The following is a 23662-nucleotide window of genomic DNA, read 5'->3' as shown; positions in this document are numbered from 1 at the left end:
ATTAATAATTAGAATATTAATTGATTGAATAGTAGATGATATATAGTTTGTGATATAATAATTGATAGATTTAAGTGACATACATATGAATCAATAAATGTTTCTAATTACTTTGCGACTTGCAGTCAATTAATAATCAAGATACGGAATGAATCGACTTTAGCGCAAGATATTTTCGCAGCTCGAGCTAACAATTACGCCACTGTATCTTGCGAAAATTTTTACAAAAACTTTCTCAAGCGAAAACATTCAACGGATATCACAAATTGAACGGTCCCTCGGCCCTCTGATACGGACGCCGGTCTTTTCCGCGCGATAAGCTCCAGCGACTCGACTCCGAAGAGGAGAGTGTCGAAGGAAAAGTTACCCGGCATGAGAAAACTTTGCCGGAAACTTCCGGCGGCGATGCACTCCGCCGGGGATGCAAGTACGTACATACGCCGTCTTGCTGGCATTAATCATCCTGTCCCGAAGGCGACTGGTCGCAATTTTCCAATGAACGTCGCTTCGACGGATTTTTCATCGCCTCTCCGCGGTGCACTTTCCCATTCCCTTCCAATCACACGTTTCCCTTCACCAATCCGGCTTAATACATTTGGACGTTTCAGACTAACAAAATTTAAATTTCTAACGGAGCAAGAGTGCAAATACAATTATGGATGTGAGAAGTAAATCTCTTTCTTCATAAATTTATAAACAAAATATCTCGTATAAACGCATTTGATATAATATAAAATTTATAATATCTACATATAATTATGCAAATATTTTTAAAAATATTCTCGAAAAATGCGAAAATTGGAAAAATATGAATTAAATTATTTGTACCAAAACGACAACGTACTTTGATGAAAAGCCTCTAAATCTATCTCTATATTTTACTCCTTTCATCTTTTCAACATCCTTTTTATTCTTCCATTATTCTCTGATTTCTCTGGAATTTTTGCTCATCCTTCTTTTCTTTTTTCTTTTATCCTGGCACTTCGCGTCTTCTCGCGTCTGCCGAGCTCGGTTAACTCGTAAAGCCTCGCCCACAAGGCCCGAGACGCGGGCGGCGAGGTCCGGGGAGAAGTTCGGGCCCGGGTAATACCGTGTAATAAAGTATGCGAAATACAAGGCGTCGATCGAGCGACGTGCATCTGAAAAATAATGGCCGGCTTTGTCCCGTGAGCCCTACACGAGACCCCTCTCTTATTGGCCGATTAACGGTCGGGCATCGATCGGCGTAAATCCCAAAACGACAACGTCTTTTCCCCTTAGAATTCTTCTTTCGTCTTTCTTTCTTTTTCGCTCTTGCTTTTCTCGACTGGTACGTACTCTAAAATGAAAACGCGCGTGCGAACGATCAGGCGAACAAACGCGAGTCCCATCGCACCGCGAACGCAAAGTCTCTTTTATTGCTCGTATCTTATTGAAAATGTTCTCAGACTGTTGCACATGGTATCGACAATTCCCGACAATCGCGTGGAACAATGCGATGTGACGGTCGCATGCGAATTTTACTATGATGTTAGGCGTTTACGCGCTATACGGTTGCACGATTCGTCGATCCTACAACGTGAAACGATGATGCCTGAAGCGCATCAATATAGGAAAGTGGATGTTTATTTTTCCTCCTATAAACGCGAGAAATTGCTAGTTCCATCGTATCTATATCGTTAACATAATAAACCGAATATAGTTGATCTTTTAAAAATAACGATAAAATATAAAAATGTAATATTCAAATGTAATATCATATAAAAACATACGAAGTGATTAAACACATTATCAATTTTTAAAAAATTATAAACCTTTTAATTCAATTCTTTAAAATTATTTTTTAATCCTTCGAATTTGTTCTCATAGTTTATAAGTAATTTATCTAGAATTTATCTAATTAGGTAGTTATCTAGTAGTTTATTTCTATTTTTATAGTTTACATTCAAATATATAATTAAATTGAAATATACAATTAAAAAGTGCATTCTATATTTCATTATAGTGTTGCATTCATGGACTCATGTATCCACACTTTGGAAGGCTTACTATGATGCAATATCGGAAAACCGATTTGCTGACAAATTCCTTACTGTCGCATACAACTATACTCCGTTACTTTACTACCACGTTTTCCTCGCTCTACTCCAGGAGTAATACTCACTGTCGAAGATTACATGTATCCAACGGTATCGAAGATCGCGTAGAAACGAGAAGCTCACGTCGACGAAGGCGCGCGTAAACGATACAGGAATATTTCAAGCTTCCACTAATGGAAATTTCTCCAACTACCACAAATACGATAATATTAAAGAAATAGAACTCTCGCTATACATATCTCTATATAGTAAAATACACTTTAGGAAAGATATTATATTAAATAAAAGTTTAGAAAATTCTGCATGTTTTAAGAATAAATATCTCTCATCAATATTTTGAAAGAAGGACAATTAAAAATTAGAAATCATTCTAACTTTGATTTGAAAATATTGCATTTTTTCTAATACAAGGCTTATATTGATATGAAACAGTATCATAAGATTAATTTTAATTATTTGTAATATGATATTTAATATATTTTCGTAATATATTTTCATATTACAATAAAAGCACACACATGTACACACAAATTCAAACTCGAATAGATTTTCAAAGGAATTGTTTGCTTAAACATTATAAATGAATCAAAATTGATTTTCACGATATTATGCTCCTCTTCTAAATTGCATGCTCTAAATATACATATTGAAAAAGCTCATTGAATGTAGAGAGTTTTGTCTATACCGATATCACGTTTCAGAGCACGACAGTGTCGACGTGCAAGGTAGATTGTTGCTGTTGATCAAAAGTGTAAAGCGCAAATATTCCAATAAATCCAATCGGAGAGTTCCATCATCACTATCTCCACCACCTCACCTCATCGGTCTCGTATTGCGCGCATATCACTTGCAATATAAATACCGATAGCGTGCTATTTATTAAACAAATCAATGGAGCATGCATACGCTCGCACACAAACGCGCTATATACACCGAGAAGCATTCAGAGTTAAAAGTCGACATTTCGTCGACGTCGAGTGACGATGGGCACGGTACAGAAACAGTGCTGTACGCGGTTTCAATAAATCCTCTCCTTCTCGCTACCTCTTTTTCCCCGCTACGATGCCCTTCGCTTTCAATAAGCCAAGTCCTTCTACTATATATAAGTTGGTTTTCACTGAGAAAACGGATATATATCGCTTTATATTGGCTGGCAGGGCACCCGGATAGCTTTCAACATCCTGTAGAGAGGATTGCTGTGAGCAAGAGAGAGAAAAAGAGAAAAAGAGAAAGAAAGAGACAGACAGAGAGAGAGAGAGAAAGAGAGAGAGAGAGAGAGAGAGAGAGACCTCTTCGGCGAATATTTCTTCTACCTGCCGCGATGCTGGCACCGCGAATCTATTGTCTAAGCTTGAGGCGTTAAGTGTGGTTTAGTACGAGATTAACGAGAGAACATCTCCAGACAATAACTGGCAAAAGTACTACGACATATTATAAATTGCCTTCCATATATAATCGCGAAAAATTTCATGAAGTCTAGAAAATAAACTGTCATAAATCTAAAATGATAAATAAATCGATGTACTACGCGATTTACGTTATTTGGAATTATTTAAAAGTCGAATTCTTTTAATTAATTTAAAAGAAAACAAATTGACAAGTTTAATATTTGTCATATTTTTGTGAGAATAAATTTGTTAATTGTTTCGACATGATATTCAAATTACTTTAACATCAGCAATTTGATTGAGATCAAACGTACATTGAGCACACGTGGCATCTATTGTAATGATGCCGCAATAGTGTAGCTATTCATGCATCCCTTCAATTATAACGAGTTTGCCAAAGTACGGCGGAAACCAATTGAGTTCAGAAGACCGAGAAGAGATATCTCGACTTAATCATTATATTATATAGCACTTCCTTAAAGCTCTCTTTCGTTCTCTTTATTTTCTATTTCGTCTTCTCTACTTGGGTTTTTATTTCGAATGATGCAAAATATTTCTCGTAATAATAAACGTAAACGTCTCGCGAAACTCGGCAGGCGAAAGATTGTCGTGTTGTCCTGTCGTCTGGAGTTCAATCCGAATGGATCGATTTCAGTGAATTCGGAGGGATTCAAGATCAGCATGTGGAAGGAAGGTACAATAAAAGCCACGGCGGCTTAATGTATATACGACTGTTTTCCTTCGTCTCGACGTCGACGCAAGAGATCCGCGAAAGAAGATAAAGTCAAACGAGCAAAGGGGGAAGGTAAATTCTTCGCATTCGTAGTATTAGAAAGCAATAAAATTCGAATTCAGATTGCCTGAGTGGTCGTAAGCCGGATATCAATGGTTATGTACAAACTGTTCCACATAAAATAGACATACGCTTACAAGATCGTTTACTTTACCAGATTTCGAACTGGTAGTTTGCTATGTTTCTGCTGTATGTCTGATTTTTATCTCAACATTAAACATCTCCCGTAAATTAATGATCATAACAAGTCATTTTATCGCAAAGCTCAAATTCAAAGTTTTATACAAGATATTTTGAGATTTTCTCGAAAATATTCAGACACGTAAGCCTTAAAAATGAATATCAGATTATATTGTAAGTATACAATAGAATGTGAATAATATATTTTTGAATCTTGCAATATAAAAAATATTTGCAACATTTAAAATCATTTAATTTATAAATATAATAATAAACTATGTTAAATAGATAAGTATAATTCTCTTTCATTTTCAAAAATTTGGAAATACAAGATTCAAGATTTTTAGTATATAAAACTTGTAAAGAAGACTTGTAAAGTACAATACTTAAATGATCAATGGGATTGATGTTTTCTTTTTGAGAACAACAACGAGAAAGTACGAGTGTAAAGTACGCAATCTGGACCAACCATTCAATTCTATCCCTGAATGCCTGACGAGTGCTTTATTCATTCATCGTTATATAGAAAGTAAAATTCACCAGTGCGCCACATCGCTGAATCTGTCTCTGCGTTCTCCTTCTCATTACTCTCATTCTCGCTACGCCATCCGCCGCAGGACGAATTCGCAAATTGCGGCTCTCGGCGAAAGTTGCTGACGGAAGTGCAGCATTATGATTGTGCACAATTAGAGATCGTCTATGTCAAGCGTAGCGAGATGGAATAACTGCGCGATATTCGTTCAACATGAACATAGCGTAGAAGACGATATTTTTTATGCAAATTGCCTCGCAATATGATAATATGTATATACATAAATACTTCATTAATATTTCAATACATGCATGCAATGGAACGTACATGTTTGAATATATACATATTTGAATATATATTTTTTCACACATATCAATATGCACCTAAAGTATATGTTAAAACATTAATGAGCTGTGTGTACATGAAAACAAACAATTGATTTAATTGCCTATTAACTGTATTGTTGAATTTCCATTTTGAAGCTTCTGTTTTCTAATATAATCCCCCTCTTTATACCTGCATTATATTTTACATCAGTTTCAACATTACATATATTTGTTATCTAATAATTAATAGTAAATTATTAATATCCTTAAATAATTAACAATGAATAAACTTTCAATTTCTCCCATTTCGCGAACAATATTAATCATCCTTAATACGTTGCACGTATCCAGAGAAATGTTGAAGATAGAATATCTCGAACGTACGGTATTCAAAGTTAACGCCGTCCCTAGGTGGCAATATCCAGAATAGACATAACTGTCTGAGAGAATCCGAGAGGATCTGGGAGGATTCAAGAAGACGCTCGGTACTGAGCAAGTAAATATTTAATACCACAGTCGACGATATGCGTAGTCACGTAGATGGTTTGTGCAGTCTATGGGCGCATTAGTAAAATACTCAAATTACCGTTTCAACTGCATTATTAATGAAACCAATAAGAATATGTGAATGAAGTGTGCAAATATATACGCTTCTCTTAATATATAGGTTTTTTAGAAGATAGATATATATTTATATAATCGAGTTTTAATTCTGTATATATTTGTTGATTGGCACATTTGTTTCTCAACATCAACATAGAATCTCCATTCAAATTAATAATAAAAAAGACCTGATATGGTTTCTTAGGTGTCAATATAAGGTCTAATCTTAAGTCAATATAATATTTGAATATTATATTGAATATAATATTATATTTATAATTATGCGTTATTCAAAAATTCAGATAATATGATATATTTTGAGATACAATTTGGATTCTCTGTTTCTCGTGGTTTGAAAATTTTCGGTAAAAGTATTTTTTAATCATCTTTAGATTTCGTATCTATTGAAGAATTGAGTTTTTGAAACACGCAATTATAAATAAATATTATAAATATACTGTATACGTACTGATTCTCAAGAATACAATGCGCTAGTATTTTAATATTTCATAGCTTATCTATTCTGATTGATTTTGTGGCCTTTTCATTCATAACTTGATATATATTATATTAATTTATATATATTATTATAAATTTATATACTTTTATATATTTTTATTTATATATTATACTCGATATTATTTAAATTCAACAAAAAAATATGAGAAATTTTAAACACTTTATATAGAAGTAGTTACAATTCATAATAAGAGTATTATAGAGAAATTTTCATTATTCCAAAGTACATTCATCGATTTACAGTATAATTACTCTTACTAATCGGTAAATCCTCGCTTTTGTTCTACGCTCGGGATCGGACTGATGCCGCAAACAAAGCTATTTTAAAGCTATCTCAATTACGTAATTGTCTGCGAAATTGGGATATTTCGATGAAAAAATTCTTTGATGAAAGAATGCTATTTATATATAAATATCGACAAATAAATCGTGAATATCGAATATTTAGTTACTTGTACAAAGAAGAGAACTTATATCCCAGTTATTCTGTTGCTCTTATTCTACTATGATCGATTAATTACACATTTCATTTTTAAATCGTAAATAATCCCGAAAGGAAATTAAATGCAACCAGAATAATGCTACGTATATATCATTCAAATATTGAATACCCCACTTGTAATTAAACCGATTTAGTTTAACGGGCCGTTCAACTATTTCGTTATTTCATAAAATAATCGATTAAAACGATGCAGTTAAATATTGTATTTTAGCGTTAAATCCTTAGGGGTAAACCTGGGAACTGTTGCACGGCATGGCGATTCGTTTGCCCAAGTTACGACTGAAATGTTTTATGGTAATAACGCCACGATCCTAATTGGATCGTGCTTTCCCTCGCCGCCAAGTAAATCCGAGATAATACTGCGTGCGATAACAAAGTAACTGTTTCATCGATAGGGAGAATAGATGATGTCTCGGTCTCGAAAACGCGTTACGTTCGTATCGCATTAAGCCAGAATTAACGAGCAGAACGAAATCAGTGATCGGCTCTATAATCCACTTTTGGACGAAGTTCGCACGAACGAGATTTCTTCTGTACGTATATCTTTCTTCTACACCAAATGATCTCAGCGCGATTTTACAGCTCGCTCACGCGAGAGATTCTCTCAAGAACCGAGCCACGTGTACAAATGTAATTCGTATGGGGAACCGCCCTTCGATATTCCGCATGTCCGCCCTGCGTATCGTGTGTTAAAAAACGATCATCCTTGAGTCAGGAATATATTCGTAATCTTGATCGTTGAAACGACATTACTTGTACCATTCTTCATTATAATTACTATTATTTATACTTTACAGTTTGAATGGAATAGACAACTTGAAAAAATTATATAATTGATTTATAATATATAAATAATTATAGAAAGATTGAACAAAGTTGAAAGAAAACCAGATTTTTTTTAAAATAAATAAGATATATAAAAAATTTTTTTAATAGTTTTTCTGTGAATAAAATTAAGTAAAAGAAATTTCTAAAAAAATAAAATATGGTAAGTATATCTGCGACAAATAATCCATAAAAATAAAAGAAATTATTCCGTGCAATAATTATAAGTAAAGGCTTCTTAAGTCCGTGCCAAGCATAAATGCATTAACAAGCACCCAGGAGATATAATTAGATCAGCGATACTCTCTTCCAATTATCTGTCCAGATAATCATTGATATCAGGCATGCTATACGAGAGCCTGCATATCTGCATGTCAATCACGTAGTAATCTGCGCGGAGTTTTATTAACCAACTTTTCCCATTGCATCTGCGCTCCTCGTCATCGTCCGATTCTTTTCTTTCTCGAGAACTAAGAGCGTAGATACAAACCACTGACTATACGGTTAGCTTTTAATCATTGAGATCGTTAACCAGCCGGAAGAGAACTCATATGGCAAGCATGTGCGTTTAATTACATCAAAGTGCATTTTATTATCTGGACTATGTCTATCTCAGGCAAGCATCGATGTTTTGTTCGATTCGATTCATTCAATTCGTAGCGACAAAAATTCATTTTTTCGAATACAAAATGCATTCACTACACGCTTTGATTTTGCTTTTCAAAACGGCAATGTTAAAAATTGTGCCACGCGCACAGAGATGCGTCCCGATGTATATTAATACTAGATATTTACAAGCCGCAGCTACATCGATTTTGGCTCGCGCGACTGCTCGCGTACCTGCGTAAATAATCAGACTAACCACGCAGAACGATGTTTTATTCATCGACCGGCGAGCGCGCGGCTCGCCAGGATGCGAAATTTTTAATTCGCCGTGAAATCTGGCCGTCGACCGGAAGTAACCATGTCGGTCTCGTCGAGGGTTGATATTCGTTCGAGATCACGGACAGTACAATCGTTTCGTGAACAGTTTTTTCGGAGCAAATCACCGTCGATGCAATTACGCGATTACGCCAGATAATGCCATAATAGCGTTATGTATCTAACGCAAGATGGTCCTGTCACGTGCTCGAATTCAGGCTTCACAATCGAGATTAAGAACGAGGGTAAGAACGGATTAACGTAATGTGAACAATCGATAGATGTAACATTTTCTTAAATGTTATCTATAACTTATATTTTTGAAGATAATATATTTCCCTATTTCAATCTAAAACTATATTTAAATATGAGCTTACAAACAGATTTTGAATAAAATTAAAAAGATATCCATTTTTTTATAACGAAAAATGCACCATGCATTTTTTTGAACTTTTATTTTTTATATTTATTCGCTAAACTTTTGATGTTTCTCTCTTTCAACATTGTTTGACTTTTCAAACAATAGAATTTTTTCAGCAAAAATTATTATATCAATATTCTGAAAAAATGTAACGTTAAACTTTGCAGACATCATCGTTCAACTTTTCAATTTTAATCATATCAGGCGATATCTCAAACTGCATCACATCCTAGAATTGCGTCGAATGAACAGCTTTGCATTCATCGCGCTCACGCACGATGGGATCATAAACGAAATTGAAATACGTGCGGATAGCGCGCGGATTGCAGCAGGAACGTTACAGTTACGAACTTAGGTCCGTCTTCCGCGACTGCACGTGACAAGGGTTTTCACAGCGCGATAAACACGGTTCTCTCCGGGAATACCGGGTATATTCGCTTACGTAACAAATCGAGTTCGATCGAAATGGCGCATCCCCTTGTACGGACCGGCTTCATCTCTCTTTCTCTCTCCCACCCTTTCTTCTCCTCTTCCCTGTTCTTTATCTCTCTCTCTCCTTCTCCCTTTTTCTCTCATTCTGTCTTCCTCAGTTACACGCGTACAAAACATTTCCAGCCACGTGACCAATTTCATGACCGAATGACGACTCGTGCCTATTCTACGTGTACTGGGCACCCGACAAAAGTAAAATGTATTTTGTTAAGCGGCAGGAATCTGTCGTTCGAATTAATGAACCGAAGAAAGAAAAAGAGCGAACCCAGTCGGAGTCCGAGAGAAAATGTAGTCGGGTAGCAAAAGATGAAACACCGATGCAAACATAAAAATCGCGAATTAATATTAAATAAAAAGTAATATATTAATTTTCAAAGATTTGCATGAAATACATGAAACGCGAAGAGAAGAGAAAAAAAAGAGAATGAGACAACAATTATGATAGCATATTTTAATATTGGGATTTGCGTAACTGATTTTTTATTTATTTCGAGCCAGTAATCGATATATTCTATATCCGTTAGCATAAAAGCACAATTAAGAGGATCGCTTTAATCAACACTGTCACGATAAAAAAGCAGAGGCAGCATAAATTTTTGCATGCAAAATTTATATATCGTGAAAATTAAATTCCAACGGAATTAAAATATCGAAAAAATAGAAATAAAACTATAATAATCTCTAATAAGTATTAATAGATTTATTTTTCACTATGTGAAAAAACTCACCATTGTATTTCGCTTCATTAAGTTTTATGCTAGTTCAATGAATGGCGAATGATTTAAACTTTCAATGCCCGGAAAACGCCCGCGGCTCCAGAAAATTTTCTGTTCGTTAATAATCACGTATTCACATTTCACGGAAGAAAAGTCAAAAATTGGTCGTTCCATTTTAATTAAAATTAATTTTAATTAAAAATACAGTTAAAAGTTGAAGTAGAATCTATAGTTATACATTTGCGCGTACAAAGACACGTATACGATTATAGCGAAATATAAAAATAATTATTTATTTTATTCGTTTCCCTCTTCATTTTATTTTTAACTTTGTACATTAGCAAAGAAGAAACAACAAAATTGTACTAAAATTGTTCCATCGTACTTTAAAATCAAATAAATCATTTTCATTATCGTTCAAGCAGATGATAACTACAAAAGTAACTATAAAAATGGAGACTGCGCTATCTTTATGACTCAACAGAGGACCTATCGACCTGACTAATGATTCTCTCATCGCTCGCAACAGTTCGTTGCAGTTTGCCGAGCGTTGCGCGAAGCGATTCAAAGGCATAACTTCCGTTCGCCCGTCTAACCGCAAAGTAGGAGGTGAAAGATAGAAGAGCCATGTATGTACAACGTCGGTGTCGATCAGTCGGCACTAACTTCTCGCATTATTCGTGTTAATAGACTGTACACGCGATGAACTATTATGTTTCTCTTCCCTCTCATTTGTCTCGTACCTTGTTTCAGCATTTCATCGCAAGGTATTATTCTAATGTAATCAATCAGATCAAAGATTGGTGGTTCGAAGAAATTGTCACTATTAATCTGCTTTAAAAATTTCAATGTGTCTCTCATTGAAAAAATAAAAAAAAATACCATCAGACGCGATATTATCTTGATGAAACTTCACGAAAATTCTCCGAAAAGAGATGGAGAAAACTATATTTATCGCTAATACTTTGCTACTAGTCGAACTTGGTTCTTCCGTACCGTCTACAGCAAACAATTCCATTAATCGAGCAACATTAATCCCATTGACATCCGTGCGCATTCGCGAACCGACCTATCTTTGGCAGTGAAGAATCGTTGTACAGCTTCATTGCCGAGGTATCAGGTGGAGAGAGTAGTAGCGCGTCTCTTAAAGAACTGGGAGGTCAACCACCTCCATTCGTCAATGCCGAAGTAGTGTCTCGAATGAGAGAGAAGAGAAACTGAGATTGTTTCTATCGGTTTTTCCACGAACGCGGATAATTCTCGACGTGATGGTGACTTAAAGACGTCCCCGTGGCAACACCTGTAAAATACATGATCGACCAAGCAAGAAGCCGCTGAATTGGACGCGCGCATAAAGAGAAGTGTCCAAAAAGAAGAGACGAGAGAGGAAAGAAAATTGAGAGAAAGGGAGAGAGAAGAAACAGAGATGACTGCCAGAGAAACTGACCGCCTCAAAGAAGGCCTAAGAACGAACCAGGTCTCGACCGAGCAATGAACGACTCGTAGTCGGCCCGACACTCGGCTCATCGTCAAGAGGTCCATAATGCACGTAACACCCTCTTCAGTTCCTTATTCACGCGATGCGGCCTCGTGAAAGCTCGTAATGTCCACGACCGGACGAGAAGCGAGAACGCGTCCGTGGAACGTCCAACTCCTCTGTCACTCCCTCTCCTTTCCCCTCTCTTCTCCTCTCTCCCTGTTGTGCCTATAATTACGAGACGTTAATTACGCGATGAATACACGCGCGCCACAGGAGAGACGCGTCTCTCGAGAGAACCTTAAGCTTTCAAGAGTAATACGGCGGACATTCCGAGTGCCAGATGGTGCGAATTCGGTTCCATCTTGCTCAGGATCCGCAAATGAGAACATATCCGTTTTAATCCGACCGAAAGAAGGCACAAAGTATAGTTTGTAGTATTTTTGTAAATAATTATTTATGAAAAAAGTGATAATTTAATACTTTAATATCGCGCACACACTAACAATTTAAACTACAATAAAATACAAAAAATAACTTTTAATGATATCAACTCATATAAGAAATATTTGTGCAATACTATTCATATATATATTCTTGTAAATTCTAGAAATTAAAATTTATAATTTCATAGCTCTACATATCGACTTATTTAAAATACAAAATTGATCAATTTTATCCTGAAGAAAGAAAATTACGTATTATATATCATCTAAATCATAAAATTAATCTACTATATAATTTATTATATATTTTTCATAAAATATCAAATAAGCAATATCATGCAAACTATTTATCTGAAGAAAAATATTAAATTTGAAAATATATAACTGTTTTATACGAGATATGTATTCTAAAATATACAAATCCATATTTCACTTCAAGTTTTCCATCAACACTGTTTTTAAAGAATTTTTTTTACAGATTTTAAGGCATAGTTAATAACATGAATAATATTCTCGTTACAAAAATCTTATTGAAGTCGCGCAAAGCGGTGAACAAAGTCGTATAGTTTTTTTTTGTTAAATAAGACCTACGAATGCATCTTAGAGACTTCCAACACGATCGTTTTTCAAATGCAAAGCCTCGATTGACTGTGGATATAGAGTCCTCGTCCAAATATGGACTTATTAAAACTAGAGAAAATTTCCATGAACATTCTTATTCACTCGGCTTCATTCATCATGTTCCTGACAAACATGTAACTTTCAAACTTTCAAGCTTTGTAAAGTGCAATAATCAACATAAATGATTGAACAGATTTCCTTGTTAAACTCTCTTTAATCTAGATTATTTTTTTGATTCTTTATTGATTCTTATTATTTTTTTTTTCAAGAAAATTAATGTGATTAAAAATATATGAAACTATTTATAAACATTATTATAACATCATAATTTTGAATTATATAATACCTATATATTAAAAATATCGAATAATTTTTAATTTCTATTTTTATTTACCAACATGTTTTATCATTTTTTCACATTATATATTCTCCCTATTAAAAAGTTATAATCTATAAAAATGATTCTATAAATCTTCATACATACATGTGATATTCTAAAGTTACAAATGTCTAACGTCATGCTATATGCACAATTCGCAAAAGATTAATTATCGAGGAAGCCATCGCCATATTTTCCATGTTAATACAATATTTCGAATGACAAGATCGACGGTGTTTCAAGTGGAGACATTTCTCCCTAGTCTTAGTTCCCCATCTTAGTCCCAGTAGGATTTCTCTCTTCTCACGACACAATACCACCCTCTGGAATTTCTCTCAATGACGCTCGATCGAACGCCATCCGATATTCTATTGCCTACGCCTATATTAGGTAGCTATAAGCGTCATTCCCCATCGGGCACGCGTGTAGTACATATAACGAACGGCGTACGTAATATAGCGGTATACGCAACACGTAACACAAGAATCGCAATAGACGAGCATAGAAACGAGCGTTTAAGAAACAGGTCGAAACATAAAAGGCGTATAAAAGGTGACAAATCGTGAGGCATGAATGAAATACAGCGAGATTGACCGGCCGGTGTAACTACGTATTTATCGCCATAAGGCCACGGATTTTGCCACGGCTGGGCGATATCGATGGCCGCAGATTAATTTAATAGCGCCAGGCGGCTCGATAATTACCGTCATTGCCGGATAAACGAGATAATACTTGTTCGTTCGTGGGATTTCAAAACTCGATTGATAATCGCTATCAATCGCTTGGATGATACACGGTGAAACGTCGAAAATCGGTAATCTCTCGAAAAAAAAGAGATGTGGACTCCTCTTTATATCATCATTTAAATAATTATGGAGGGGACATATAACCGGACAAAATAACATGAATGTCAATTTAATTTAAACCACATTAATTTCATATTGCCAATTAGTCGCTGGCTGGGCGCACGCAATGAGTATATATCACGATCCCTACAAACAATTAAAAATATAATTTATAGATAAATTTTGATAATGAATAAAAATTTTTTATGGTTAATTGCAACCGATGATGACTCTATTATAAAAAAACATCTAATATATGTAAAAACATTTATAAAATTTTTAAACAATTATAAAATTTATCAAATCTTTGAATAATTAAGTATAATCAGCGATGATTTAAATCGCAATTGGCGATTTTTTATTAAAAGAAAAGCAAAATAAAATCACATATTTGCTAAAAACATGATCACATAGTCATCTAATATATAAAACAAAGATATTAAAAAAATAAAACTGAAAAAATGTCTTAATTGCAATCGTCGCCGAATTTGATTGCGCGCCCTTGATTTTGCAATGAACGGCTCTCGGCCGCGAAATTACGGAGGAAGCATGGTTTATTGGCAAGCTCGGCAATTAAATTGCAGTTTATATTGAGCCAGTCTGGGAAATGCATGAAGGGTTGTTGCTAACAAAAAGGGAGAAAGAGAGAGAATGAGAGTAGTGAGGTGCGAGAGGGGAAGCAGGCAAACGCGCGACGTTTGCAATTAAATTAAACCAAATTACGCGCAGGAAAATGAATAATTATCGAAGATACAAGATATACAAACTTGCCTGTGGCCAATGCATATCGTCAGAGATTTTGTGGGAACTTTTAGAGAAATGAATGCAATTTCTCAAATTTTACGAAAATTGTAAAATTTCTCGACTCTAATAAATTTTTTAGATCCTGATACTCTTGCGTTTATCAGAAGAATATCGAAATTTAGAAATTAGCATTTTCAAGGATCAAAAATTAAAAATTAAAAATGAAATCTAAAAGTATAAACTTCTATTTATAATATGCTTGTGATGTAATTTGATGTTTCTTTAAGAATTAACATTGATTGCAATATGACCCAAATAATACTTATATATTAGTTGCAATTTTAAATTTAATTTAATTTTATGATTCTTAATTTTTAAAAATTAGTTTTATCAAATTAAATTTTTTGTCTAGATAACTGTTGTATTAACAATCGCTTTTATTAATTATTACGAAAATGTTATTTGTAATAATAACGATAACACTTTGATGCGATTCCATATCAATACGTTTTAATTGATAACTCTTGAAAACAAAATGTCTCCTAGATCTTGCGTGGTAGAAATAAGATATCGAATGCTGAATGACGCAAGTAATTATTGAGAAAAATTTTCGATTCGTTTCGTTTCTCACATCCGGACGTTCCATTACTGATCCATTCGTTTATTATTCGTTGCTCGTTGCGGCACGGGTCAGTGCGTTACGCACCGCGTATTAACGCACGTGTAATATGATTCGAGTTATTTTACCCGTCGACAGACCGAAATCCGGATTGACCGTACGCAGGGTTGAACGCACGACGTTATAATTAGAACGTGTAAAAAAATATACACGTCGATGTTGTAAGCTGATAATATGATGGATGGCGTATCGTTGACGTACTGCGTATTTTTCGATGACCCATCGATATTTAATTGTTCATTGTGGAGATGCAAGAATACAGTAGCATCCATAAGTTTATTTCTATGTATGATAAAAAAAAGTTGTTATCTATTTTATTATCTTTAGAATTTTTTTAACTGCTTAATTAAATATTAAAAGCAAAAATATTCAGTCATTTTTTTTTATGTAATTAATTATCGTGTATTCAAAAAGTTAAAATTGACTCAAACCAGGTTCAAATTTTAAAACATTATTATGTCACGTTCTTGTAACAAATTTATGAATAAAAATAAATTTAAAAAAGTTTAAAACATGTATAAATTTTTATTATTTTTTATATGTGACAACTCTTCTCGTATTCATTTATTCACAATTACAAATCTATAGATGACAGTATACATTGCACGAAATGTAATTGTGAAATTATATATGCGGAATATTACATTATCGGAACGCGATATTACTAAAAATTACGATAACGATACGAGACATGAATGATAATATGTATTATTTCTGATATGTATATATAGGTTTTATTATTACAATTTCAGGAAAATATTTTCTACAAGAGAAACAGACATTATGATATCACTTCCGTTGTGATAACAAACCTATCGAACAGCGAATAATCGGATGAAGCAAATTTATATAATAAACATTGAAAAATCATCACTATAAAAATAAAGATATATTTCCACAATTAAATAAAATCAATACTACAGAGTTGAGAACATAATCACACGTATCATATCGAAAAAGTTTTATATAACAAAACGTAAAAAGAGAAACCGCAGTTGAAAAATGTTTATCCGCAAAGATGCATTAAAAGATTAAAAAATTCTTTTTAATCTTTTAATGCATCTTTTATGACTATGTCTTTTTCAAGACATGGTCATAAAACAAAACGCGAAGAGCCTATTCCCGCTCACAGCCCAAAATTTTACAAGCGTCTATGAATCCTGCAAAGCTGAATAAATCATGCGAAGTAGTAAAAATGAACCAAATGCAGGACAAATCAGTTAAGATGAATATGTAGAGATCATGAGAGGTTAAAATTTCTAATTAATTATTCGTTCGAAATTAAAGAATATTATTTCAAATATATATAGTTTAGAGCAATTCAAGATTATCGCGAGGAATATTTTAGAGAAAAAAATATAAAAAAAGCTTCTTGATCTTAAATTCGATATACATATATATATATATATATATATATATACACACATATATATACATACATACATATATATATATATATATATATATATATATATATATATATATACACGTATATTTGAAAATTTGATCCCCAATTTTTCTCCACGCTTTGAATCTTCTCTCCCCGATATTAATTTTAATTGATTCTGTAAGACTTCTATTTTTAAGAATTTTTTTACTTATATTTTCAACATTTTATTATTTATTATATTTTATTATTCAATATTAGTTATTTTAATAATCAAACTTCCCGAATTAGAATTCGTATAAAATAAAGCCGCATATAGATAAATTTTGCTCAAACCTGGGTATCTGGTCAACCATCGACAAAGTAACCCCCACGCGGGCCAAAGTCAATAGGTAATATTGCCTGTTTAGAGCGAGCCAGCCGGCCGTGGAGAATGCTCCTCGTTCAAAATGAAACACCGTGCCCTCCCCACGTATTTCAGTTCCTCTTTCGTTCGGTCACCACGTCCGTTTGTATTCCATAAATTTTGCACCGCTAATTATGGTAAATATGTAAACAATGTCGTAAAGTAATAGCGTTAATTATTATAAATTGATACCTAATAAAATTGATGCGCAAAAAACTGGTAAAAGAATTACGCGCGCGAATAATTTTCAATTATATATTTGATCACAATGAGCGGTAATATATATTTTTCGTAATATTTAATTATCTGCAATAAATGATTTCAACTTTTACGCTATATTTGCGCTATATGTGAAGTTTCCAGTTTTATAATTAATATTAATTATCGAATACAAATAAAATAAGTAATAATAAAATTTCATATTTTGAAGAATGCTGACTACATTTTTACCATGAATTGCAGTAATACATATTTATATTTTTAGCGGTTATATATGTTTTTATGTTTTTAAAAGAAATAAATCTTATCAATCTAATCAATATTATCTTTGTTGATAAAAAAAAATATTTATAGATTGCAATATGTCTTATAATTGTGTAGAAAAAAAATTTAAATTTTGCCCATAATAATATCTGATCTCCATTATTTATGTATATAACCATTTACTACTATTTATTACCATTTAATCTTTAGTTATGCATAGTATAATCTCTTAAAAATATTTTAATATTATAAAGAATGTGATAAATATGTATCAGATAATATTCATATACATTATTCTCATTTTTATCTTTTTTTTATCTTTTTTTTTGGTAAAAGAATCTATATACATATGTTATTTCATAGCAACTACTTGCAAGGTCTACTTGTTACAAAATATGTACACCATATAAAACCGCGGGGTTCTTACGGTGAGAAATATTACTTAAGTGCGCAAGCAGCTTAAGTAACATATTGCATTTTTTAGTGATACATCTCGGCCAAGTTTTTTTCAAGCACGGGTAACGTTTCTTAAAAGCACCCATTGTTAACACGGCTAAATATTAATCCATCCCGGGGTTAGATGCTCAATTAGAAAAATTCCTCGGGAAAGTCGCGAAGATAAAACCATCCTCTGTTTCTAGCCGTCTTCATCTCGGCGAGATATACACCGTACTTCGCGGATGAAACTCTTTCGAGAACAAGTATTCGTCTCCACTCTTTCTTACGCTTCTCTCCCAGTGTCGTCAACGACATTCGCACGACTCACAGTCGTCTCGCTTTCAACATAGTCTCGGATTCTAAACGAAGACCGCGAAAATGGGGAGAGAGGCACGATGGAGCGCCTCGCTGAAATTAGAGTAGGACCTCCCCTAGATCTGAAGAGCCTGGTTCAGCGCACTCATCAGCAATGCGACCTCTCCAATTTTCGCCGGCTCTTCTCTATACCGTGATTTCATCCTCCCTTCCGCCTCCCCCTTCTTCCCATCGTCTATCACCTGCGTTCTCGTTTCCCTATCTATCTTTACCTATCGATTACTACCGCCGCGGTACCACTGTTTCGAATGTAAAAGCGCGATTAATTAAGTGCCGTGAAAGTAATTAATTGCTAGTTAATTTTACGACAATAATTTAAGTGCAATCTCCAATAAACTATGTATATCTCGCAATATATAGATAATAATATTACGCCGAATATTGCATTGATAAGGCGTCGGATGTGCATTCTATTAACAATAAGTTATATTAGTACAACTATATATTACTGTGTGCTACGTGCCGCAATAAAATGATAAAGCAATATACGTTGGAATGAATTATAATAATCTATCGTACTAATTATCCGTGATTATACATAGCTTCTCACATATTCCGCATTACTATTTTGCTTCAAAATAATTTGCGATATTTTACATTAAATAGAACATTACGTATATGGCATTAAATATATTATATTATATTTTATATTATAATGTTATAAAATATATTATATATTATATTATATTTTATATATTATATTCTATAATCAGTCATATTACATTCCATATATACTTTGTTATAATTTTATGTAGTTTACTTATTGTTAGCAACGTGAACTAACTTCTGATACTAACTAAAGATGTTTTGGAATAAGTTCATGATAGTTTATGGTGGATGTTCTTGCGGTTAAACATAGTTTCGAATATATTGCGCTTTAGGCTATCTCGCTGTAGTTTATCGTAAGTTACCAGATATTCCTTATAATAGCGCATTTCATGAAAAAATATTATATTAAATTAATATATATACATATGTATATATACTTCATAATATAAAAATTACAACAATATGTATATATTTTACCAAATAAATCATTTTATTTCAAATATATTTTGCAATATATTATCTATTATATCAAATGGAAAATTTAAAAATAATATTTTTACTAAATTTATAAAAAATAATATAATATTTTTTATCGCCATAAAAAACCATTCCATATCTGAACGAAATATATTTCGTACTAAATTATTTCAATAACCGATATTTTGATTAAATGGAAATCATGACAAATTTTGCCTATGGCAAAGTAATTCCTGCAATTTTCGTTCGAATATAATTTGCAAAAAATTGCTCTCTTCTAAATAAATACTATACTCGATGTGCCACGTCGATCGAATGTACTACTGTGCTTTAAATGATCTCGATGCGGATACAGCCAATGCGGTAAGCAACCTCAGCTCGAATATTATTTCGCATACATCACGAACGCGATCGGTGGAGCGGAAATGCAAGCGCAATTAATAGAACGGCTGGAAATATTCCGTTGATATGAATCCCTCGTTATACTGCATTAATTCTTGCCGCTCCTCTTTCAGCGAAGGGCAGAAAAGGAGGAAGGGGGGAAGGGCAGAAAAGAGGAAATCGAGACATCACGAGAGGACGGAGCGGCTGCTGCACTCCACGTACTCGTAGCGAGTGACTGCGCTCTCCAAGATGTTGACGTTTAAGCGCCTACTTGAAGAGATGGTCTTCTTCAACGAAATCGTGTCGCATTCTCCTAACCTTTCACGGAAGCTGCGCCAGACTAACGATCTTTTCGTCGAGTAGCCGAATACACCGCACCGTTTTTATCTCGCGAGTGTTACACATCCTGCGACGATATTGTACCGCTATCGCTATTAGATTCGTTGCAATAGATTGAAATAATCTTTATCTCGATTTTAATTTTAATATTTATATATTATTTGCAATATTTATTTTATATCAAATAATTATTACGTGCTGTAATATCATTTCAAGATAATATTTTATATTAATTTACGATAAGTATGTTAAATATTTAAATTAATATTTTTTTAGAAATATAATTTTAATTAATTATAATATTGATTAATTTTACTTCTTTTTCCTCTCTCCCTTTGTATATATATTGTACATATATGTAATGATATAAACATATGTACACATTCAATATTTATTCAATTTTTCCTAATTTTAACAGCAAAATTTTCAATAGCAAATATACATAAATATAATTTGTTGTTAATAGAATATTGGAACATATATTTGAAATCCTTGCATGTATTAATTATCTCTAGGAATATCTATTTTATATTTGCATAGTACCTATTTGTGTGAGAAACACATGACATAAATGTGAATATTACAGTCCTATAATTATATAGCAATTATATAGCAACTCTATGTAATTGTGTCGAGCAATATGGCTGCATTGAATAATCCGATAATTATTGGAAAAAGCAGACATTATACACATGACAATTCCAATATAATGTAATTATGAGACGAAAAAAATTAATAAAAGTGTAACCAACCGGAGTTACGCAATATCGAATTTTAAACAAATTTCTGACGAATTTTTAATTTAAAAATTTATTGTATTTAATATTTATTAATATAATTATTAAAAAATATCTTATTTCATATAAATTTCAATAATTATTACTTTGCTTTAATTTGAACAATTGTCCGTATAAAAAAAATCTGCACGATTAATATTTCCTGAATATTATTAGTTCAATATATTGTGAATTTAATGCTTTGATGACAAAAATTAAATAATATTAAAAAAGGATAATCGATATCGATTATATATCACTTTTAAATATCACTCAAGAAAATGTTCTGCTGATGCAAATAGATTTGTAGGGGTAACCAATAAAAATTTATTGCTATTTTTTGTATTTAATATCATCACATGTGGAATTTACAGCAGCAAATTCTAATAGTAATTTCTTTAAGCAAATTTATATATTTTGTCCCATTGCCAAATATTACTGCATTGGATAAATATGAGTTTCAATACTTCGGTTAGAATAATCTTTGTGAGAAATGAATTTTTCTATTGCACCACAATCAAATTTTATAACAAATATGATTAGCTTTAACACGGATATATTGACACCACAAAAAGATTTTCCCTTTAAATTTTACTAACAGTTTAAATATAATATAATTATGTTTCTATCATTTAGATTTTAGATTGAAAAGTTAAGTGCAAAATATATGTGATATCACAGTATTTGCTAATCATTTATTTATCTCAATTAATTTTTCATATCCAGAAAATTATTATAGTACAAGACCATTTTTTTGAGTGATGATACATATAAATATTTCAAAGTGTGAAAGATTCTTTGACTCACCCCAATTTGTTGACTGGATGTTGTCGCAAACGAACCCTTTAGCGATGTCCACAGCACGCTGCTTCATGATCGGTCAGATCATCCTCCTCCTTGCGCGACGTTCTCGTCCCATGCAGACGCATCCTGGAGATCCTTTGGCAATTCTCACGTCAACCGATTGCACACTCGCGAATTTCACAATCGCTGCTTCCGCAAAATTACCGGAGCGTGCGCGATCCTGGCGTTCAAACACGGCGGGAATTCGAATATGGACGCCAGACGCGGTGACAGAGCGACTCACTTCACGCGGTTCGCGCGATCACATTGGAATAATTTAATGCATCGTCCCGTAACTTTCGAGAGTTCGTGTAAAGCAACATACAAAAGCAACTCGCGAAAGTCTTCCGAATAAACACGACGTAATATTTATCCACTCGAACGTTCGTACTACGAAACGAATAATGAAGATCACGAAAATCCCGAATCTCCCGAAACGAACAATTACACGAAAATCCCGAATCTCCCGAAACGAACAATCACACGAAAATCTCGAGCTTTGATCTGTGATAATATATTGCGTAATATGTCGGGGCTGTCCTATAATAAAGAAAAAACGGAGTCAATTAAAAATATGACACAATAATGCAATTGGTAATTGTCGCCATCTTGATTCGTTACGCAGTTTACTTTAACTGACATGATGCAATAGAGATGCGTTCAATGTGCACAAATAACTCAATTTTGCCGCGAGAATAGCACACGAGACACAATCGCGAAGCGAAGGAAATCGAAATCATGCCGAGGAGATCTTTTTTATCAAGAAAAATTTCAAAATAATCCATACCTTTCTCGTGCGTCGTACTTGACCGATGATAACGCGTCTCCGAATGACAGACAGCTTCACGGCCGACACAGTCACTGCATCTTCACGTCGTGGGCGCGAATCACGTGACACTCACAGAACGATAGCCTCTCTCTTTCTCTCTCTCTCTCTCTCTCTCTCTCTCTCTCCCTCCTCTCCCTAACCCGACTTAAAATCTGATCGAAGAACAAACGTTTCAAAATACGAACTATTAAGTATCGATATCGTGACGCGATCGCGAAACCCGAACGCGCAATAATTTCGCGGGCTTCTTTCGCTCCTCCTTCTCTCCGACGAGAAGAGCTGCAAAAGATATATAAGAACACAGGAGATGCGCGCGTCCCGGCGGCTGCGCGTGTACTACACTCGCTGCCTTGTGCTCCGCGTTTCCCCTCCCAGATACTCCCCCTTCCCCAACGACCGCCGTACGCCGCGACGCGTACGGGACTCTATGCTCCGTCTCGCTCTTGTTTTGTTTACGTTTCATTCGTCTGATCTGCGCGTCTTGTCTCTATTTCGAAAGCTTTTTCAACTTTTTTCTCGCATTCCTTCGATGACGAATCTACAACGTATGTGTGTCGTTTCGCGATGCTCGCGCAGAAAGTCGATTCACGCAAGTAATAACGTATGAATGAAAGCGAAGAGATAATTTTCGTCTTACCATGTTCGCTAGAGAATAATAATGCGTGAAAGAAAGAGAGAGAAACATATCTGAAGCTTTTCTTTGGTTTGATATATAATTTTGGCTGCGGTCGAGAAGACGCTCTAGATGCTTTGAAACATTCTATCTTTGTTCTACATTCCATAAGAATAAAGATAGAATGATGTTTCGAAGCATTCATAGTGCAGTCTTGACCGCAGCCTTTGTCACATTTTATTCAGTACGCTAATTGACGTCGTAATATCTGTAGGT

General features: G+C 33.8%; 1 protein-coding gene across 4 annotated transcripts in view; it reads right to left on the bottom strand.

Moving 5' to 3' along the window:
* The window catches only part of LOC105258023, a 328244-nt gene extending 305162 nt beyond the window's left edge, over positions 1 to 23082 (bottom strand). For all 4 annotated transcript variants that reach the window (XR_003123324.1, XR_002192862.2, XM_020029615.2 and 1 more), the window contains exons 1-2: positions 22732 to 23082; positions 21909 to 22484 (exon numbers count right to left, since the gene is read on the bottom strand). The gene's annotated coding sequence lies outside the window, so the exon portion shown is untranslated. The remainder of the gene's footprint in view (positions 1 to 21908; positions 22485 to 22731) is intronic.
* Positions 23083 to 23662: the final 580 nt, after the last annotated feature.

This window comes from Camponotus floridanus, unplaced genomic scaffold, assembly GCF_003227725.1.
Source record: "Camponotus floridanus strain SB8 unplaced genomic scaffold, Cflo_v7.5 scaffold5, whole genome shotgun sequence".
In the NCBI taxonomy this organism is placed as follows: Eukaryota; Metazoa; Arthropoda; class Insecta; order Hymenoptera; family Formicidae; genus Camponotus; species Camponotus floridanus.
This window is presented reverse-complemented; position numbering and strand designations above follow the sequence as displayed.